Below are 8,185 nucleotides of genomic sequence, written 5' to 3'. Positions count from 1 at the left end.
TTCAACTCATGTAACCCATCTACATTTGGCACACAGATCCAACCCTGCATCCCAAGCACCCCATATTTCCCAATAGTAACCTCGTCATCGCCGTGCTGAACCGTGCCATTAAGGACAATGTCACGACCCAAAACGAAGGGCCGCGATAGGCACCCGGTACTTTACTCTACCGAATACCAACGTAACGTATCTTTACTATCATACCATCATGGGTAAATGGGCTGGAAGAGCCGTGATGATATAACTAGAATAAAACATAAGGGAATACTTGATATAGGATGATCCAACATGTAATGCAAACTTATAGATGTGACATACGATCCTATAAGACCAAAATGAATATGTGTACACTGAACATAGGCCGACAAGTCCATACAATCTTTCATATACATGATATCTATCTACAAGTCTCTAAGAGTACATACGCATCATAAAGGTCGGGACAGGGCCCCGCCATACCAATCAATACATGTCCAAATCATACTGACCAAATAGGCATCTTCGGAGCAAGTTGAGTGCACCAACACCTTCCACTGAGCTAATAGCCTATTAGGAGGAATGTTAACCTGTCTATCAGGACCTACGGGCATGAAATACAACTTCCCAAAGCAAAAGGGACATCAGTACGAATAAAGTACCGAGTATGTAAGGCAGGAAAGCAAAAACAAGAACACTAAAGTAAAGAGAGATAGAGGAGATACAAGCTGAAACATATGAGTTCCTCTGGAGGCTAATGACATGAAATGCATAATACATATATATACAGAAACTTTTGAAACATAAGCCTCTGTGGGCATCACCATCATCATATCGTACCCGGCCTCAAAGAGGACTCGGTAAAAACATACCCGACTATTATAAGGCTTGGTAGAATCATACCCGACCACGCGGTGCTCGGTAAACCCAACTAAATCAGTGGTTGCACAATAGGTGTTGTACCCGACTGACTATAGCACGACTCGGTAGAGTAAAATAGATACTATATATAATGCATGCTAGACTCATGGAATCCATACCCTCAATATGAACCTTCGATTAACATTATGGACATCCATACCCTCAATATGAACCTCAGTAGGATTCAAGGATCATATACACTTTTTAGAAACACTTTATAAGGAAAGAACAACATGGATAACCTTAGTTGCTAGAAGTAGATCCGTTATGAAATAGCATATTTATTTCACTTTAGATCATGCCAGAAGAAAGAAGGAAATGCCTTAACATATGTTAAACCCATTGAGTCCTTAATACCTTCCAAACAACTGTTCAAACAAGTCAATTCAATCTATCATAGTATAAGGAGATTCAAAATCAGTGCTGAGCAAAGGCTAAGTCCGTAACTTAAGCTAGTAGCTAATTTACGTAAATTTGGGCAGCATCTCCCCTATAACAAGGGCCTCTACCAATACCATATACCAACAACAACAACCAGAGAAATCCATCAACATATAAATGTCAATAACAAGATACCATATAACAACAACAAGTCACAACTACTTCACGACGAGCGACAAGCTCCGATTGGAATCCGTGTAACCCGTATCACCCCTTATAGACTTCTTAAATTAACTTAAAAGTATAATTAACATGATAATGAAGTAATTCATCAATGATTTCATCCTTATACCATATATTTATAACAAAGGAAACAATCTACAACTCCAACTATCTTCAATTAGTAACTTTATTCCCTAGTTCATGTCTACTCCATCCATTTACCTTAATCAACATCAAGATAACCTTAAGAACATGCAAGAAGACAATACATATACCTCCCACAGTAACTTCAAGTCAATATCCAAGTTATATTCAGCTTACAACAACCCTCAATGGTAATACAACACCATAGAAGTGACTTAAGCTAATCCAAGTATTATCTTGTAGTTTATCATCCTAACAACTTAACCAACATACAATAAAGATTAATCACAATTAGTAGGCTGTTATACTCACCTTATCCAGAAGCAACAACTTGGAATTTCAGCCAAACACAGCCCACAACAATCCTCAGTGACAACACAACCTCAAAGAGGTGTTGTTCTTCACTAGAACTAAGTTTTGATGTTGAAATATGATGTAATCACTTTGGAATCACTTCAAACCCTTGTGTCATCTGTTTAGGAGGGTTAGGAGAAGTTTGGAGACGAAGTTGAGTTGAAAAATGAGAAAAAATAGGCGTCCAAATCGTATATGAAGTGAAGTAGGTGGACCACCGCCTAAGTGGGTCCCATTAGGAGCTGCTTGAGCGGTCTCGCAAAAATGCAAATATCTCTTTACTCCGATATCGTATCGACGAAAGGTTTAATGCGTTATAAAATAGACTCATAGATATTCAATTTGGTAGGTATATCACCCTATATATCCAAGTATATTTGGATAAAAGCTTAGATACATTTGACCTAATTTTCAGCAAATTTATGAATGTAACTTGTGATGACCTTTACCAACTTTTATTCCACAACTTGCTTGACTTCAAAATGCAGCTAACGACTAAAATAAATCATAGAATAACCTCCTTATAATGTTAAGAACCATAGTATCACCCTAAGGTACATGTTATAACATTTAGAACTTGGCGACTTTCGACTAAACTTATTTTCTTCAATTGGTTTAGCTTCTAAGCTTTCCAACCCTCTTGGTACTCGTTATTCATGATCATAAATATTTGTATCCTCCAAGGTAAAGTGATTAACTTACTTTATTTGCTTCTAAATATAATCTTATTTCCGAGCTTACATCAATGACTTATGACGTACTCTCACATATGAAAACTTGGGGTGTAACATCATTCCCCCCTTTGGAACATTCATCCCCGAATGTTGACTGATGCGCTTATCGGTTTCATAAACTATAGCTCTTACGAATACTTTAATGCTCATCTTGCCATCTAAGCAACTGTTTTGTGAATAAATCCAAATGCCGGGGCATTCCCCTCTTTAGGCCTCTTTCTCACGCCATGACATGTGGTCGGAATTCTTCCAATCTCGTAATTGTTGCTACCTTATGTCATGTAGTATGTACGACTGTGTCCTTGTATGAGCGCCTAGTGACACTTCTCCCCTTTTTCCTCCATCTTTTAGCCATTTTCTAGGCCTCACTTTGTGAACATATATAGAACTATGACAAGATGTCCCTTTAGGCATCTATAGGTGTAATAATGTTCTTCGCTTGGTACTTTGTTGAACTTATGACTATTGATATATCTTATTTCATAGCCTTAGATATTTATCCTTATGGCTTTGCTGCATTTAGGCAGGTCAACTATACCATAACTCTTACTTTTTTTTTAATTATTATCGAAGTATGATACCCAACTCTAGGTTATTCTCTCGCTGCTTATCCTACATGTGTAAATGTAAGTCCTTTAATGCTTCCTCATTACTATTTATATTAATAATGACGGTCTAATATCATCTCATACATTGCAACTTTTATCCATCCATTGGTGATTCACCTTAATGTTGATCCATAATCTACCACTGATAACTTGAAACCTCTTACGTAATACATTTTCACTAGGGCTAACGTCTCATCAGGGAACATCTGAAGTGATTTGCCCGATACATCTAGGGACGATACTATACCTCAATAACCATATTTTATAGCATCCTAACATGATTCATCTTATGGGGGTATTCCAATCCCGTGCAATTCTTAAAATCCCTTTTCTTTAAATTATTTCTCAATCAAATGCCTAAATGTCATCGTCTTATCTATCACAATTACACCCTTATTCTACTACCAGGGCAGCATTCCATCTCTTCTAAATGCACTTAGTCTTAGACTCCTCTGAGCTCATTCAGGGTGTACCGAGCTTTCAATAACTTACGTATGCCATCAACTCTCTTGTTTTATGGGTTTAATCCCGAGGACTTACCTATTCTTGTCACCTTCTCACTCATCTTTTGTTATCCTTACTCGTATCTACTTAAAACCTTGTCACTCTATGATACTTTAGCTTGCGACCTACATATATCTATTTATACTATTCGCAACCATCCTTTAATTTTCTAGCACCATAGATTTCCTTCCATGCCTTCTCAGTTGCCTTTAAACATAGGCAATTACTTTTTTCGGTCATTCGACCACTTGCTGCATGAATGCCTGGTACTGTAATTTCCTGTACCTCATATGATCTCAAACATCACCTTTGATTTTTTTCCATTCATTAGCCATGGTAGGTACCACTTTCTTATGGAGTGTATATAATATTGTAGTGAGACTGTTGTTACAAGACCATTTCTTCTTCAAGTTACTATGCTTAGGTTGAATCTTTCTTCTGTTTTTCCTCAGCTAGTCTTTCGTTGTATTACATAAGGGAGATCCTCTGACTCCTATAAAGATGCGAGCTGATTACTTGGTATACCCGAAGGAATTTTTGATGTTCTTACTTGCCTTTAATTATCCTTAGTTACCTACCTTCGCACTCTTGTGCTCGTATGGTTGCTTCTGAACTGAAATTTTGGCTATTTCCCTGGTGACACTTTCTTTTATCTCCGTAACACTTATACAGTACTCTTAACTACCCCAAATCCTATCCAAATATTTCTCAAGGATCACGATGTCATTATATCTGCGAGACCAAATTCACTATGTTGGGGTTCACTATGTTTACTTTGCACAATCCGCATAATCTGTCTGTATCCTCTTTGTAGCCATAACTAGGCTCTTCCCAAATCAACTACTAACTACTCGTTGTTACGTTCTCATATCTATATTCAGCGTAATCTCTCTTGGGTTATTTTCTTTGTCTTAATTTGCCACTCGTACTGGCTCCTTATGTATCAAGTGTTCATTCACACTATTTATCAATAACATCTGGTATGGGAACCCTTACTGCCTCTCCCCGATGGCGTGCTTACGTAATGTTCTGGAGTCATAACATATCTGTAGGGTCTGAATAAATGCAACATCATCCCTTTCTCCTTTTTACCATATTCTTCCTTTACCATTCCATAGTTACCTAGACCGCTTAACTCCGACTTAATACCATATCACACTATATTCCCCCTTTAGGGGAGTACTAAGATTTAGTACTACGATGATCTACCTATAGATTTTTTACCTCTTCATCTTTGGTGTATTTTCACCTCATCAATGAACCTTAATCGCCTTATGGTAACCTTTTGTACAAGGGATAACTAAATTTCTTACGCACGAAGGTGAAACCTAGTATAACTGGCACACTTAGTCCCTTAAGATTAACTCTGCTCAGAGTGCTTCCTTTAGGTAAGTGGCTTCCTAAATGACCTTTAAAGGTTACTCGTCTGTTGTCTACTCTATTATTGTTGGAACACAATCTCTGAAATTCTCACGATTTTGACCATTATAAAATCCTCTGATCCCTAATTCATGTTCGATTTTATCTTGTTTACTAGAACATGCTAATTTCTGTTACTACAAGGGGTGTAACTTAGCTTTCTGGTAATCGCGTTGGACTCACCAACTCATTTCTCGAAATAAGGATATGACTTTATATCATATACTATTTTATAGTCTCAAAGCCTATCATCTCTTGTCTTTTCCTTCACTTGACCATAGACTCTATCATCCAACCATTGTTTGATTTACCGTTATCACCCATTTATCATACCTTACTTATAATGCTTCATTTACTCTCTTATTCTGATGATAATACTCCCGTCTATCGCATTATTCTGAAAACTTCATAAAAACATTGTTTCGCCTTTGGCTCCCCCAGCTCAATCCACCATTTTGGGTTACTCTAACCCAAGCTGGATCCTGATATCCCATCTTTCTCTTAAACTATATATGTTAGCTCCCATAGGGCATAATTGAGATGGGTCGGGTCAATTGTATATATCTTTGTTACTGTTGAAAGTAACTCAAAATGTTTATACTTTTCTACTTGAATTGTAAATACTAATAATCTTCACTAACTGGAATGTCGTATCCTTCTTCACCTTGCTTCTTTTACTTGTTGAAACTCGTATCTACCTTCTGATTCTCTAATTGGTTTTTACCATATGGATGGATAGATATTCATTCCTTAGGGCTCCTTATCAAGAAGCTTACACGATTTAGTATACACATGATCTACTGAAGACCTCACATTTACTCATCATAAACATGATGCAAAATCGAGTTCCTCTGACCAACTCTTCCACAACCACATTCAATCTATTACCAACTATCTTTCTGGATGTAGGTATCATTGTATTACAAACAAAATAGAATTTAAGAGTTTGAATTCTTAAAATTGAGCTATACCACACGATCTAGAGTAAGAAGAAAGAGTGATAGACCTAAATGCCATGTAGCCTCTTGCTTATAAGTGTGGTGCACAACACACCATAAACAAGACTCTACTAGACACAACTTGTAGACTCCCTAAGATAGAACTGCTCTGATACCACTTTTGTCACGACCCAAATTGAAGGGCCGTGATAGGCGCCCGGTACTTTACTCTACCGAGTACCAACGTAACATATCTTTCTTATCATACCATTATGGGTAAATGGGACAAAAGGGCCGCCATCATATAACCAGAAAAAAACATAAGGGAATACTTGACATAGGATGACCCAACATGTAATACAAACTTATACATGTGACATACGGTCCTATAAGACAAAAATGAACACGTGTACACTGAACATAGGCCGACAAGGCCATACAATCTTTCATATACATGACATCTGTCTACAAGACTCTAAGAGTACATACGCATCATAAAGGCTGGGATAGGGCCCCACCATACCAATCAATACATGTCCAAATCATATTGACCAAATAGGCAACTCCAGAGCAAGTGGAGTGCAGCAACACCTTCCGCTGAGTTGATAGCCTACTAGGAGGAATGTCAACCTGTTTATCGGAACCTGGGGGCATGAAATGCAGCATCCCCAAGTGAAAGGGATGTCAGTATGAATAAAGTACCGAGTATGTAAGGCAGAAAAGCAAAAACAAGAACACTAATGTAAAGAGAGATAGATGCGATACAACCTGTAACATATGAGTGCCTCTGGGGGCTACTAACATGAAATGCATAATATATATATATATATACATAAACTTTTAAAACATAAGCCTCTATGGGTCTCACCATCATCATATCGTACCCGACCTCAAAGAGAACTCGGTAAAAGCGTACCCGGCCATCACAAGGCTCGGTAGAATCGTACCCGGCACGTGGAGCTTGATAAACCCAGCTGATTAGTGGTTGCACAATAGGTTCCATACCCGGCCGACTATAGCGCGGCTCGGTAGAGAAAAAAAGATACTATATATAATGCATGCTAGACTCATGGAATCCATACCCTCAATATGAACCTTCTATTAACAATATGGACATCCATACCCTCAATATGAACCTCAGTAGGATTCAAGTATCATACACAATTTTTAGAATAACTTTATAAGAAAAGAACAACATGGACAACTTTAGTTGCTAGGAGTAGATCCGTTATGAAATAGCATATTTATTTCACTTTAGATCATGCCAAAGGAAAGAAGGAAATGTCTTAACATACCTTAAACCCTTTGAGTACTTATACCTTCCAAGCAACTCTTCAAACAAGTCAATTCAATCTATCATAGTATAAGGAGATTCAAAATCAGTGCTGAGCAAAGACCAAGTATGTAACTTAAGCTAGTAGCTCATTTACGTAAATTTTGGCAGCATCTCCCCAATAACAAGGGCCTATACCAAAACCATATACCAACAACAACAACTAGAGAAATCCATCAACATATAAATTTCAATAACAAGACACCATATAACAACAACAAGTCACAACTACATCACGACGAGCGACAAGCTACGATTGAAATCTGTATAACCAATATCACCCCATATAGACTTCTTACATTAACTTAAAAGTATCATTAACATGATTATGAAGTCATTCATCAATGATTCCATCCTTGTACCATATATTCATAACAAAGGAAATAATCTATAACTCCAACTATCTTCAATTAGTAACTTTATTCACTAGTTCATGTCTACTCCATCTATTTACCTTAATAAACATCAATATAACCTTAAGAACATGAAAGAACACAATACACATACCTCCTACAGTAACTTCAAGTCGAAATCCATGTTATATTCATCTTACAACAACCCTCAATGGCAATACAACACCATAGAAGTGACTTAAGTTAATCCAAGTATTATCTTGTAGTTTATCATCCTAACAACTTAACCAACATACAA

This window comes from Nicotiana sylvestris, chromosome 4, assembly GCF_000393655.2.
Source record: "Nicotiana sylvestris chromosome 4, ASM39365v2, whole genome shotgun sequence".
NCBI lineage: Eukaryota > Viridiplantae > Streptophyta > Magnoliopsida > Solanales > Solanaceae > Nicotiana > Nicotiana sylvestris.
Note: the sequence above shows the minus strand (reverse complement) of the source record.